The 16,144-nt window shown below is 38.2% G+C and overlaps 1 pseudogene; it reads left to right on the top strand.

Annotated features, from left to right (window-relative positions):
* Positions 1–3,329: 3,329 nt before the first annotated feature.
* LOC143379349 (primary cilium assembly protein FAM149B1 pseudogene) lies at positions 3,330–5,024 on the top strand (annotated as a pseudogene).
* The last annotated feature ends 11,120 nt before the right edge of the window (positions 5,025–16,144 follow it).

The following is a 16,144-nucleotide window of genomic DNA, read 5'->3' as shown; positions in this document are numbered from 1 at the left end:
TGCATTATCTGGGAATCATAAAAAATAACACAGAAAAACAAATTTCCCATATTATTTCAAACACCTTATGCTTACACAGGAATTTACCCCATTAATATATAAATTTCATAAACTAATAAGACATTCTTCCAATTTTGAATATTAAGATTATTTCCAGCTTTATACTATCATAAGTGAATTATAAATAGGAAACACTGAGTTGTATTCTGAGTTTCAGAATACAACCTTTATGTAAACTGTCAAAAGTTGATTTACTGGGGCAGGGGCTTGGGCTCAGTGGTAGAGCGCTTGCCTACCATGAGTAAGGCACTGGATTTGATCCTCAGTACCATATAAATAAAATAAAGGTATAAAAAATACAATAACATTATTTTTTTTAGAAAGTTGATTTACTTGATCAAAGAATACAAATATTTCAGCGTTCCTGAAAAATACTGACAAATCATTTTGCAAACAGTTATACAAATTTATATTTCTGTTTGCAATGTAAGAAAGTTTCTGTTTCACTCTATCCCCATCCATATTAAAAAGTATAAGAACTATTAAATATGGCATCTAGTTTTAATGTGCATTGCTTAGTTTACAGGTGACATTTTTTTCTATGGTTAGAAGTTATCTCAACTCATCTGGATCTTCTAGTTAATTATTTATAAAATAAACTCTGACAATGTTTCACAATACAACATTTCACAATACAACTCAACCATTGGTGTATGTTTCCCTCTAGTACCTGACTTTTGACTTATATGTGTGAGTATGCCTATGTACACATGAGACATGTTATATCAAATTTGTCATTCTCTTTGTTAAAGACATTAGTTCTACAGTCTTATTTTTTCCAATCCCTTAATCCTAAGAAGTTTCTGACCTCCAGATTTTAAATATTGAATCATATTATCTTTTCTTTTTTTTAATAACTTAATTTTCATATTATTCTTTCTTACCCATTCATCACAAAAGATTAGTAAGGTACTTATTTTATTTGCCAAAAAGAAATACTTTGAACCCAGCATAAAGCAATAGACAACAAAAACTGATACAGCCCTTGTGTTTTTGAAGCTAAAAATCTCCTGCAACAGGCAGCTGTTAATGAAAGGAATGTTGAAGATGAAATGAAAAAGATAAGGAATTCTAACTCAGGTGAAGGGATGGTGAAACAGAAAAGTAGTTTTGTTATGCTAAGCAATGTGGGGTGAATTCTGATAAAATAAGAATAATGTAGCTGAAAATGTTTGAGAGGGGAGCATGGAGCAAGATAGCCAGAGAGGCCAGGGGATCCTGCCACCATACAGGCCCCTTAAAATTTCCCTGGGTTTTATCCTAGCAAGCCAGGAAAATATGAAAATGTTTTTGGTGTTAACATCAAAAGCTAAAAACTAAAAATAAGAAGCTTAGTTCTCCATGCTGAAAATAAAGGAAATGATTTCTCTGCCCATTTTTATTTATATTTACTTTAGAAGATTAGCAATTGAAATGTAAATTCCTGTGAAAGCTGGAAGGTTGTGGGGTTTTGTTTGTTTGTTTGTTTGTTTTTTCCTTTTGTCAGTTTTGCAACCCAGGAATCTTCCCCAAGAACCAGGGACTATCTTTTTGAAAAATAAACATCAAAGGAGATATTGGCCTTCTCTCTTGGTGAGTACCTGTTCCAGGTGACAGAACTTCTTCCCATACTAAAGATTTTAAGAAATTTGGTTTTGTTGGAAGTTGCTCTGGCTCCAAAGACTAACTTCCCCATCCACCCCCCCAGAAGAGCTGTCCAATGGTGAGCCCTGCTGACTCACATGATCCTTACCCACCAATCAGAAAGTACCCCATGCCAACTGTCAAACCATTAAACTGTTAAACTGTCATAACTGTCAAACCACCCCTGGCTCTATAAATAAGCAGAGCTGTTCCTCAGTAAATGGGCTTTTTCTCTGAAGATGAGCCTTGTTTGTTCTTTTAGGTTTCCCTGTGGATAAAGGCCACTAGTTAACATACATGGTCACCACAATTAAAAGGTAAAGTTAAGGTGAACTACTTGTGATAAATGGTGCTACCAAGTCCAATTAGTCTTACTTTAGACTGATTATTATCAATTTGAAAGCTATGATATAAATGGTTATATTGCCTAATAAAATGATAGTTCTATCTTTTCTCTAGTCTCTGAGTGGACCTGCCTAAGATGAGCATCACATTCTCACTTAATACTTATTTATAAATAAATGTTTTCTTTTTCTACTAACATTGTGAAGAGTTTCCAGGTTGGAAGATTTTGCTTTTCTTGTATTTACTCAATGATGTAAATGAGGGAGAGACAGGCTTAGTTTTATGTACTATAGTTATCTTTCTTTTTAGTGATCTAATAATAGATTGTATATTTCAAAATGAGTAAAAAGGTTGATTTTAAATATTCTCACAAAGAATAAGTATATGAGGTGCTTCATTAGTTTGACCTTAAACCACATCAAAATACCACATTTTAACCCATAAATATGTACAATTATTATTTGTCTATTAAAAATTTTTAAAAAAAGTGTTGAGTTCTAGAGGGAAAATGATCCCTCTGACTGTAAAAGAGAAAATGGATTCTAGAAATGGAATAGTTGTTTCTCCTGACTAATGAAGAGTTCAGGTGAGAAATGACAGGTGCTTGGAATAAGGCTGGTGTGGTAGGAAGAGATGTGCGTATGGTCAAAACTTCATGTGTAGGGTCAGGAGGATCTGGGGATGAGCTAGATAATGGGAGGATAGGCATTATGATAACTACTGAGTTACTGGATAATAGAGTAGATAAAGTCATAATAGACACAGAAGGAGCAGGGGTTAGAGAAGACTGTGTGCTGGTTTGGGAAATTCCAAGAATGGATTAGAAATGACTGGAAAAAAAAATAAAAATGCCAAAGTTGTCATTAGATCATTTATTTTATATTTTATTTTGGTTACTGAAATAGCATTCTAATTCCCAGTCCCCTCTCTCAATTATAAATTGCCACCCAAACAGCTCTATTTTAGTTTGATACCTCAAAACATACAAAACTGAGTGCTGGGATTGTGGCTCAGTGGTAGAGTGCTCATCCAGCATGTGTGAGGCCCTGGGTTCAATCTAAAATTAGAACACAGAAGGCATTGCTTCTAGCAGAAATAAACACAACAAAATACCCTGAAACTTACTCCTTTTCAATTGGGTTAAATATCCCTTCGATGTTCTCTCTCAATATCGAGTACTAATCTCCATATGCATTTACCACAAATTAAAGTACCTTCTTTATGTTACATAATAGACTTTTTTTTTTCTTTCCCACTGCAGGTTCTAACATAAGCAAAGCAAATAATTAAGTGTTACTAGAATGCATTCTAGAAAACACCATACTTGGAAGGCGGTGCCGCAGACCTTGGAGCTGAAAGGAGTAACAAAACATGCTCTTAATCATCATCCCCTTCCAGAGCAACTGGATGAAATTTCCTCTACTAATGATGGCCATGAAAAAGACACAAGTTCCCAAAGTGAGTCTGACTTCACTCAAGAATCACCTTTAACATCAGGCAACGCTGGGTATTCAGGATCTGCTTTTCCAAGTTATAGTGGCACAGGGATCTCTACAGAAGGCAGCTCAGACTTCTCCTGGGGATATGGTGAACTTGATAAAAATGCCACTGAAAAAGTCCAGGCCATGTTCACAGCCATTGATGAGCTCTTATATGAGCAAAAGTCAAGTGTGCATACCAAGAGTATACAAGAAGAGTGCCAACAGTGGACATCTAGCTTTCCTCACCTCAGGATTCTGGGTAAACAGATAATTACTCCAAGTGAAGGTTATGGATTATATCCTAGATCCCCACCTGCTATTTCAGCTTCACATGAAGCAGCCTTGTCTCAAGAAAGAGATTCAGCAATATCCCCTGGTTTGTGTGCTGTGGAAAGAGAAGAAGACTGTATAATCTTCTCAGAAGGAATAGTTGAGGAATACCTAGCTTTCGACAATACAGATATGGAAGAGGGATTTCATGAAAATAAATCAGAAGCAGCTACAAAGAAACAGAAATTAGGGTACCCTCCCATTGCTCCATTTTACTGCATGAAAGAGGACATTCTTGCTTGTGTGTTTCGCAAAGTGTGGAAAAAAACTGTGAGCTGTTTGGAGCAACTGACACTTAGTTACCGGGAGGGATTTGCTTCTGATGATGAGAGTAATGTTGCAGTCACCAGACCAGATTCAGAAAGTCTCTATGTGTTGAGTGAACCACATACTTTGGTGTTACCTCAAGTGCCACAGTCCAAGGTGCTGTCTGTCACCTCGAATCTGATGAGTCTCTGTCAAGCAAGTGGTCATCAGCCAAATGCGAATGATCTCTTGATTCTTGGGATGCCTCTACAGCCAAGAAATCGCTACCTAATTGACAAGCTCCTAGATCTTGATGACAAGCTACTTATGAGGCCTGGGTCCAGTACCATCTTTTCAACCCGAAATTGGCCAAACCGAGCCTTGGAGCTTAGAACATCATGTCTGTCATATAAAGTGCAGTCTGCCAGGAGACGTAATCCCCCACCACGTACCCTTCCTCCAATCAGCACAAGCCACTCACGCACTGGAACACCAAGACCTGTGGAAGAAATCCTCAGAGGATCACAAGTCCCTTTGGCAGTTGACTGGCTCTCCTCTCGCTCACCAATACCCCTGAGTCAAAATAATCTGCTGCCACCTATTGGCACAAGTGAAGTGGAACACCTGAGCCCTGTGGGGCCACAAAGGCAAATGAAACCCCATGGTGATTCCAGTCCAGCCCGAAGTCCAGCCCGAAGTGCAGTGGTGGATGAGCCTAACCATCAGCAGCCTCAAGATAGGCTCCTTTTATCTAACTTCTCTACCAGGCCCAATACAACTAGGTCATTTATGCCAGAAACACAGTATCATCCTTCACATGCACTTGAGCACCCTCATCAAGCCCGACCCAGTAGGGGATCTGCAGGTCCTCATTTGCATGCCTCTACAAAAATCTCCAAGCAGAGGTGGCCAATCTCTAAAACCAGGCAGGGACCATAAGGCAAATGAGAAGAACCTATGAGGCTGCAGCAAACATGTGGGAAGACTTCAAGAATCAGTGTTCGACCATCAAATGATGGAGAGCGTGTATACAAGATCAACTAGAATCCATCCATTAAGTGTTACTTGAATGCATTCTAGAAAACACCATACTTGGAAAAGAGGTAAAGCTCACAGCTCTGGGCTCAAAGGACTCATAGTCTGCATAGTCAAATCTATTAATATATTTGTCTTTTATGGTAATTTTCTATCCTTTTAAAAAAACAGTATTCCAAGATAAGAGATGTGTGAGTCAAAGAGGTAGTAAGAGACTACTATTTCAATTTTACTCATGAAAAGTTTTGATCCCTTTGTTGATATCCTAAACATTCATATATATTTTCTATAACTTTTTCTATGACTTTTATTTCATAGATAGCTTTTTATTATATTGAAAAATGTATGAGGTGATTGATTTGATAGTCAGTTATATCTATAAACTTATTTCTCTGCAAGTTAATTTATTACTTCTTATGAGATTAAATTTTATATCAATTCCATCACTTCAGAATTGTATACTGTTTTCCTTTATGTCTCTATTTGGATACTTTAGAACATATGGTCTCTTTAGAACATATGGTCTATCTAAAATATGCATTAATATTTGTTAGTGTTCTGTTTTTCAAAATGACCTCTTAAATTCTCAAAATTTATTTTTCAGATTATTTTGATAGTGAGGTGTTGATTTTTCAATAAAAGTATTTTATTAGACTTTTGTGAATTCATCTGATATTTGGTCAAAACTGAAATAAAGCTAAACCTTTCATTTTTTGTCTATTTTATATATTTCAATTAAATTTTATAGATTTCTTCAGGACCATTTGGAACAATTTACTGCTAAGCATATTTATGGCAAATGAAGGCTGAAGGCATTCAGACTTCTAGAGGGACCTTAAAAAGCCCCTGAATGTGTCTTTTTTTATGAAGTTAATTCAAAGGAATAATCACAGAGAAGTAGTATTGGCTATCCATGGGGAGGGAAAAGAATAGCAGACCTGGAACAGTAGGGCCCTATTCAAACTTAGGCAGCTGGAGTTCCCATTAACCAAAATTGGCCAGATTGGGGACAAATTAAAGGATTGGTATCTTCTATGACACTAAAATATTTTACTTAAAAAGTGAATTAAAAGCCTAGGAATACTGGCGAGGATGTGGGGAAAAGGGTACACTTGTACATTGCTGGTGGGACTGCAAATTGGTGCGGCCAATTTGGAAAGCAGTATGGAGATTTCTTGGAAAGCTCGGAATGGAACCACCATTTGATCCAGCTATTCCTCTACTCGGTCTATTCCCTAAAGACCTAAAAAGAGCACACTATAGGGACACTGCTACATCCATGTTCATAGCAGCACAATTCACAATAGCAAGACTGTGGAACCAACCTAGATGCCCTTCAATAGACGAATGGATAAAAAAAAATGTGGCATTTATACACAATGGAGTATTACTCTGCATTAAGAAATGACAAAATCATAGAATTTGCAGGGAAATGGATGGCATTAGAGCAGATTATGCTAAGTGAAGCTAGCCAATCCCTTAAAAACAAATGCCAAATGTCTTCTTTGATATAAGGAGAGTAACTAAGAACAGAGTAGGGACGAAGAGCATGAGAAGAAGATTAACATTAAACAGGGATGAGAGGTGGGAGGGAAAGGGAGAGAGAAGGGAAATTGCATGGAAATGGAAGGAGACCCTCAAGGGTATACAAAATTGCATACAAGAGGAAGTGAGGGGAAAGGAGGAAAAATATAAGGGGGAGAGATGAATTACAGTAGAGGGGGTAGAGAGAGAAGAGGGGAGAGGTGATGGTAGAGGATAGGAAGGGCAGCAGAATACAACAGACACCAGAATGGCAATATGTAAATCAATGGTTGTGCAACTGATGTGATTCTGCAATCTGTATATGGGGTAAAAATGGGAACTCATATCCCACTTGAATCAAAGTGTGAAATATGATATATCAAGAACTATGTAATGTTTTGAACAACCTACAATAAAAATTAATTTAAAAAAATGACAAAATCATAGAATTTGCAGGGAAATGGATGGCATTAGAGCAGATTATGCTAAGTGAAGCTAGCCAATCCCTAAAAAACAAATGCCAAATGTTTTCTTTGATATAAGGAGAGTAACTAAGAACAGAGTTGGGAGGAAGAGCATGAGAAGAAGATTAACATTAAACAGGGACGAGAGGTGGGAGGGAAAAGGAGAGAGAAGGGAAATTGCATGGAAATGGAAGGAGACCCTCATGGTTATACAAAATTACATACAAGAGGAAGTGAGGGCAAAGGGGAAAAAAAACAAGGGGAAGAAATGAATTACAGTAGATGGGGTAGAGAGAGAAGATGGGAGGGGAGGGGATGGAGGATAGTAGAGGATAGGAAAGGCAGCAGAATACGATACTAGTATAGCAATATGTAAACGAGTGGACGTGTAATCGATGTGATGCTGCAATCTGTATATGGGGTAAAAATGGGAGTTCATAACCCACTTGAATCAAAGTATAAAATATGATATGTCAAGAACTATGCAATGTTTTGAACAACCAACAATAAAAATTAAATAAAAATAAATATATATATTTTTAAAAATATATAAATAAATATATTTTTAGTTGTTAAAAAAAAAGTCTAGGAATAAGTCCAAATATAAATAGTCAATGTGGGTATTGTTATGGTTTAGATATGAGGCATCCCCAAAACCTCATGTATGAACTATGCAAGAAAGTATAAAGGGTGAATGACTGGGCTATGAGAACTTTAACCCAATCAGTGAATTAATTCACTAATAGGGATTCATAGGATAGTAACTGTAGCCAGGTAGAGTGTGACAAAGTAGGTGTTCACTGAGGACATACCTTAGGGATATGTATTTTGTAGGAGGTGAGTGGAAACTGTCTGCTTCTCAGAGTGATGTCTTGAGCCTCTTTCCTCTACCACACCCTCCCCACATGATATTCTGCCTTGTGGTGGAAGACCTTAGACAACAAGCTTTCCCTGCTCAAGATGTTAATTTTGGAGCAGAAATAATGCAAGGTGCTAAGGCTATCCTCACATCCTAGAATACAATAGTAGCAATGCACTCAGATTGAAAATGGTGAAAGAAATGTGGGAATACATCAAGTAAGACTCTGTATGTAGAAATTTGGTTTCCACAAAGATTGGAGTTAAGATAGTTTTCAATGCAAGTTATAATAGTCTTCAAGAGATCAGGTTCTCTGTTATCTACCACATTGGCTGCTGGGAGCCACAGCCAATTAATATGATACATGGCATTTTTGATTGAAAGGTGATGCCAGCTAGCCATTGAGATGATATGATTATGTTAAAAATTACATTCATATGGATACCGGACTCCTGCTGCGGGACTCCTGGAGAGTTCCCATTGGTTGGGAAAGTGCAGTAGGAGGGAATTCCGGGGAGGCGCTTGCGCTAGAGTTCCGGGAAGGAACCGGGAGAACGCCGCGTGGGTGGATCGGGAAGCTTCCCGGGCGGACGTGTTATTGGCGATTCTTTCAAATAAAGTTTGTTCCTGTTTGAGTGGCTCGTGATCTTGTGCCCAGCCAGAGACTGCGGCAACTGGTGGCCCTGTACGGGGAGCGCCTGAAGCTTGGAGGTGAGTAAAATTGCTCGCCCCTGAGGGAAGGCGACAGAATGGGTGACCATTTCAAAAAACAATGTGTTCTTCTTTTGATTTATTTTGTTTTTGTTTCAAGCTGCCTATCCCTAGAATTTTCTCAGGCAAACTGGGAAAAATGGTTGGCTCAAGGCTTGAAGTTGTTTGGCCCGGAGAAAGAGAAAATTGATACAACTATTCTTTGCTCCGTTTTTGTTTCATTCTGTTTCGGCTTTGTTTTATGCTACCTTACTGGGTTGCGTTACCTTTATAGTAGATTAGAAACTAGTAAAAAACAAACCGAAAAACTGTTAAGTAAATTGTTAGAGGTCCAAACTGTGGTAGAAAACATGTCAGGTCAAGCAAAAGAGAAGGTCTCTCCAGCTAGTCAGACAGAGGAAAATTTGAAGAAAGAAAGCTTAGAGGAAAAACGACCATCAGTTGGGGAGTTACAACAGGAGGCTGCTACTAACTCCGTTCTATCACCAGAGGGCGTAATTCAACCAACAGCTCCATCTGCAGCTGAGCGGCCCTCAATTCCTGTAGTTAATGCACAAAATCCTAAGGCAAGATCCCAAAGACTAGCATGCCCTGTACTTGAGCAGGCAGGAGGGCAACGAATCCACCGTGCTTTAGATTTCAAAACAGTAAAGCAATTAAAGGAGGCTGTAACAACCTATGGCCCGCAAGCACCCTTCACCATAAGCATGGTCGAATCTATTACCAACTTAGACATGACACCAGCAGATTGGGCTAACATGTGTCGATCTGTGCTAAATGGAGGACAATATTTGTTATGGAAGGTTGCCAATGAGGAATTCTGCATGGAGACAGCTAGGCGAAATACAGCAGCCGGTTACCCTCAAAGAAATCTGGAGATGTTGTTAGGAAAGGGACCTTATGAGGGTCAACGGCAACAAATTGAATATGATCCTGGTGTATACGCACAAATTGCTGCAGATGCAGTTAGGGCATGGAAAACTTTACAGGGGCATGGAGATTTACAAGGACAGTTATCTAAGGTAATACAAGGAACTAACGAACCTTACGCTGAATTTGTAGATAGGCTTATTCAGACCGCTTCTAGAATATTTGGAGATGTAGAACAGGCAATGCCATTTATAAAACAACTGGCTTATGACCAAGCAAATCGTTGCTGCAGAGAGGTCATTAGACCATGGAAACATGAAGATTTAAACACATATATTAAATTATGTAGAGACATTAATGAACAAGGACAAGTCTTAGCAGCAGTACAACAGGCTTTAGATGCCAGGCCAAAAACATGCTACAATTGTGATCAGACAGGACATTTTAAAAGGAATTGCCCCATAGGAGGAGGGTTTAACAAAGCTAGGTATCAAAGGAATAGAATACCAGGTATTTGCCCACGATGCCGTAGAGGGAGACATTGGGCTAATGAATGCCGTTCTCAAACCACCATAGAGGGCACTCCGTTATCAAAAAACGGACAAGGATCAAGTGTTTACCCACGATATCGTGGAGAAAGGCATCAGGCTCCATTGCCAAAAAACGGACTGGAGGGCCCAATGCTCCGGGGCCCAAAACCACAAATATACGGGGCAATGGAGGAACCCAGCAGCACCATCAAGGTAGTGCCCAGGACACATTATCCATTAAATCCCTCATCAGACAAACTAGAGGGAGCGCAGGGCTGGACATCTGCGCCTCCGCAAGAGCAGTACTAACTCCAGAGATGGGAATTCAAATCATTCCCACAGGAGTAAAAGGACCTCTTCCCCAAGGAACGGTAGGCTTATTATTGGGACGCAGTTCTTCCACACTAAAAGGACTTATGATAAGTCCCGGGGTAATTGATCCCGATTATGAAGGTGAAATAAAAATTATAGCTAGTTCTCCAAGAGGCATATCAGTTATCTCACCAGGGGATAGAATAGCACAGTTACTAATAATACCCAGCCTACATGATAAATTTTCTAGTCGTACTGTAGAAAGAGGTACCAGGGGATTGGGCTCCACAGGTGTAGATTGGGCTATGCTGTCTTTAAATTTAGATTCTCGCCCCATGCTAAAACTAAATATTCAAGGATACGACTTTAATGGGCTACTGGACACAGGTGCAGACCTTAGCATCATATCTAGTCAGGAATGGCCAAAACATTGGCCATTACAACAAGCCACTCAAACGCTTCGAGGCCTAGGAGTGGCTACTAATCCCCATAGAAGTGCAATGGTATTAGATTGGAAGGATCCTGAAGGATGTGAGGGAACTATACAGCCATATGTATTGGATCATCTTCCTATAAATTTATGGGGACGAGATGTCCTAGATCAATTGGGTTTAACGTTAACAAATAACATCAATCCTAATGCGCCCACTACTAGGGCTAAACAAGGTTTTAAAAAAGAAAAAAGATTAGGAAAACAAGGACAAAATATAGCAGCACCAATTCAAATAGATCAAGGAACAGACAGACATGGGTTGGATTTTCAGAAAGGGCCACTGAGACAATAAAAATTACTTGGAAATCAGAAAGACCAGTGTGGGTTCCTCAGTGGCCCCTGACTAAAGAAAAGATACAAGTAGCCCATGATCTGGTTAAACAACAATTAGCGAAAGGACATATACAACCTTCCATATCTCCCCATAATACTCCCATTTTTGTTATTAAAAAGAAATCTGGTAAATGGAGATTATTACAAGATTTAAGAGCCATTAATAATGAGATGGTTATTATGGGACCTGCTCAATCAGGGATTCCCCAATTGTCTGCTTTACCAAAAACCTGGTATGTTTTAGCTATAGATATTAAAGATTGTTTTTTTTCAATTCCTATTCATCCTGAGGATAGTCCACATTTTGCATTTACTATCCCTGCACTAAATCATGAAGGTCCTGATCAGAGATATGAATGGAAAGTACTCCCTCAGGGGATGGCTAATAGTCCAACTATGTGTCAAATTTATGTTAACAAAGCAATCCAACCACTTAGAAATCAAAATCCTGAACTACAAATATTTCACTATATGGATGATATGTTATTGGCACATAAAGATAAAAACACACTGCTAGAATGTTATGCCACACTTACAAATTTATTAAAAGGTTATAATCTAGAGATAGCAATAGATAAAGTACAATTAAATCTTCCAATTAATTATCTAGGAGTTCTGTTATCCTCAACCATGGTCCGTCCACCAAAAATTCAAATACGAGTAGATCAACTCAAATCACTTAATGACTTTCAAAAGTTATTGGGAGACATAAATTGGATAAGGCCTTATCTAGGCATACCAACAGGAGAGCTAGGACCTTTATTTGATATCCTAAAAGGTCCATCAGATCCAAATTCACCCCGCATGTTAACGCCTGAAGCAAGAAAGGCATTAAAAATCATTGAAACATATATGGAAAATATGCACTTGGATAGAATTGATATAAGTTTGCCTTTATTATTTATTGTACTACCAACAAAAAATATTCCTACAGGAGTATTTTGGCAAGAAGGTCCATTATTGTGGATACATTTATCTTATTCTCCTAATACTATTCTTACTAGATATCCTGAGGCTGTAGGACAATTAATACTCAAAGGAATAAAAGCAGCAAAGGGAGTGTTTGGGATTTCTCCCAATAAAATTATTACTCCATATACTATGGATCAAATTGATGAGTTAGCCAATGAGTTAAATACTTGGGCAATAATCATGTGTAAATCTAATGTTTCATTTGATAATCACTTGCCATCTAATCCTTTGTTGTCTTTTTGGTCTAAGCATCCTGTAGTTTTTCCAAAAATGACAAGAAAGACCCCTATCATGAATGCTCCAAATATATTCACTGATGGGTCAAATAATGGTACAGCAGCAGTAGTTACCCCTGATCAAACTTTTACATTTTTAGTACCCAAACAATCAGCTCAAAAGGTAGAGCTTAATGCAGTATTACAAGCTTTTATGATGTTTAAAGATTCCGTATTTAATTTATTTTCTGATAGTCAATATGTAGTTAATGCTATAGTATCCCTTGAAGATGCAGGTAGGATTTCCCCTTCTTCTACTGTTTTCTCTTTGTTTTCCACTATACAAAGTCTAATCTGGGACAGAAAAGATCCATTCTTTATAGGACATATCAGGGCACATACAGGATTGCCTGGAGCCCTTAGTTTGGGCAATGATTTAGCAGATAAATCTACACATGACATACATATTTTCTCCACAATAAAAGAAGCTATAAATTTTCATAAAAGGTTTCATGTCAATGCTAATACTTTACAAAAACGTTTTAAAATAACTAAAGAACAAGCCAGACATATAATAAAACAATGTCAAAATTGTGTGACATTTTTTACCACAAGTTAATCTTGGAGTCAATCCTAGAGGACTGATACCTAACCATATTTGGCAGATGGACGTCACACACTTGCCAGAATTTGGAAAATTAAAATATTTGCATGTTACAGTTGATACTTCTTCTGGATTTTTGATGGGCTCCCTTCATGCCGGAGAAAAAACTAAAGATGTTATAGCTCATTGCTTACAAAATTTTGCCACTGTGGGCGTTCCAAAACAGTTAAAAACAGATAACGGTCCCGGTTATGCTTCTACCTCTTTTAAACAATTCTGCTCATCATTTGGCATTACTCACATAACAGGAATTCCATACAATCCACAGGGACAAGGCATAGTTGAAAGAGCTCATCAAACTATTAAAATGTACTTATTAAAACAAAAGGAGGGAATTGGAAAGGGGTATATATCCCCCAAAGATAAACTTAAAATAACCCTCTTCACTCTAAACTTTTTAAATTTGGATTCATCAGGACTTAGTGCTGCGGAAAGGCATATGTATCCAAAAAATGTGCATAAGCCTAAAGTTCTTTGGAAAGATATTCTAACAGGACAATGGAAAGGTCCTGATCCAGTGATTGTCTGGAGTCGGGGCTCTGTCTGTGTGTTTCCACAGGGAGAACAGCAACCGATCTGGATTCCAGAAAGACTAACTAAAACGATTTCTACAGATCAAAAAGAAGATGATTTGACTCAAATCCATAACAGCTGATATCCAGAACTCCAGCTTGGCCATTCTTACATCTGCGACAGTGATTAACCAGAATGCCTTTTTCAATATCTATTTTATTATTGCATTTTTCCATATCATAAGGTTCTATTTTATTTTTGAGCTCATACAGACCTAGGTTGATGTTTTTCTGATCAGTTTTATTTTTTAACTGTGGAGTTTTTAACATTGCAATGGAGATTTCACCTAGGTGAAACTACAAGGCCTTTACTATTGTCTTATATGTTGTATGTTATATGTGCACACTTCTGTTTTGTGTTATGTGTCTATATGTGCGTATGTCCATAGATCATATATGAGGAGTGCTCATAAAAAAAAATGGATCCAAGTACTTTTTATTATTCACGTAATTTTAATGGTTTAATTTAAATTGGGTAAACAGCTGTTAAAAATTATTTTAATAGGTGTACAAATAAGCAGGTTAACAAATCTGTTTGTTTATTTTCATCTTTCCTTTTCATTATATTTAATAATTCTGTTCAAGATAATGTAAATTGTTCTAAAAAAAAAAAAAAATGTTTTCTTAGTACCTGTTAAAATGTTACATTTTTTTTCTTTCTCTCTTTAACATCATTGTCAGAATTCCTATTTTTCATCCCAGTGCCGGTGAAGACAAAGATGAAACCAAACTACAACTTCTTCGATAATTATCACAACAAACTGTATAAACTGATACATCAATGATCTTGGGAGGAAATGGACATATTGATGGATTCCTCCACTATGAACTGCTTACAAAACTTGCCTGGACTATGTATCACTTGTATGCACTGTGATCTATCTGTTGATACAACAAATTATGGTAATGCTGGCGTATCTTTGCTGATGTGTCACCAGTGATGCAATTTTCCCTAGGAGTCGTCAATTGATGTGGTGTTGTGGCATTTCTGTATCCTCCTCCCTTCTACTAGTGATGGTCTAATTTTGGGGGCCAACAGAGGTGAGGCAAAGAACCTCACCCCCCCACTGGCACCAAGGCCAAATCTGGGGGCCAACAGAGGTGAGGCAAAGAACCTCACCCCCCCACTGGCACCAAGGCCAAATCTGGGGGCCAACAGAGGTGAGGCAAAGAACCTCACCCCCCCCACTGGTGCATAGGCCTATCCACAAGTATGGCTATATGCTGGACCGGTAGTCAGTGACGGGTATGATCCAATTGCAGTGGTATCAACCTAAGACAGGAGGCTGACGCCTAAAGGTCAGTTTTCCAATGACGGGTAAGAACCATATGTTGAATTGGACAAACCTAACAGGCACGGTCCCTAGCCACATTACTTGTTACTTAATTAAACAGAAGGGGGGAGATGCTGGGAGCCACAGCCAATTAATATGATACATGGCATTTTTGATTGAAAGGTGATGCCAGCTAGCCATTGAGATGATATGATTATGTTAAAAATTACATTCATATGGATACCGGACTCCTGCTGCGGGACTCCTGGAGAGTTCCCATTGGTTGGGAAAGTGCAGTAGGAGGGAATTCCGGGGAGGCGCTTGCGCTAGAGTTCCGGGAAGGAACCGGGAGAACGCCGCGTGGGTGGATCGGGAAGCTTCCCGGGCGGACGTGTTATTGGCGGTTCTTTCAAATAAAGTTTGTTCCTGTTTGAGTGGCTCGTGATCTTGTGCCCAGCCAGAGACTGCGGCAATTGGCTATCTGCATCTATTGTGGAATTCTCATTTACAAACAAGATAGTTCTGACCAATAGGTCAATCATGGCTTCATGCCTAGCAAACAACAATTCAAACAGTGCAAATCCAAGGAAAGGCACAGAGCTTCTAAGACCCATGTTTCAAGAGACCCAGTAATTTGATAAATGCTGTAGAGATGCAGATGTTTGGTCTGCTGGACTAAACAAGGTCTTGCCTTCTCCCAGCATCTAGCAATTTTCCTCTGTAGCCCATCAAAATCATAGTTAAGTCTATGTCTGCAATTAAAAAAAAATTAATGTCTGTTTTTACTACTGTAAATTTCACTGTTGTCAGAACTAGATCCATTCTGTTCATGATTTTATCCCTTCTACTTAGTGTCCTTCTTCATGGTTGGTAGTTGTTTAATGCATATAAAGGAATAATGCCAGAGGGATTAAGTTTTTTATAGTATGTTTTTAAATGTGTTAGAATTAACTTTGAAAAGAGAAAGACCTAGTTCTCCACAACTGTCAGAATTTTCTTCTGGGAGAGGTTATTTAGCAAAAATAGAATTGACTTTACTAATATAGAGATAATATTAACCTGCTTATTATGACAGTCATCCACCAATTTTATATCGATTGTACCAATTTTCTGACCCTATACATTGATCTATTTCAATGTACTTTCAGGTTCACCACATTGGATTGACCCATTTTACAGTTTTATTCCTAGGCATTTTATCTAAAAATCCTCTTTCTTCAATAAGATAGCT

The sequence above is a fragment of the Callospermophilus lateralis genome, chromosome 13 (assembly GCF_048772815.1).
Source record: "Callospermophilus lateralis isolate mCalLat2 chromosome 13, mCalLat2.hap1, whole genome shotgun sequence".
NCBI classification, from domain to species: domain Eukaryota; kingdom Metazoa; phylum Chordata; class Mammalia; order Rodentia; family Sciuridae; genus Callospermophilus; species Callospermophilus lateralis.
This window is presented reverse-complemented; position numbering and strand designations above follow the sequence as displayed.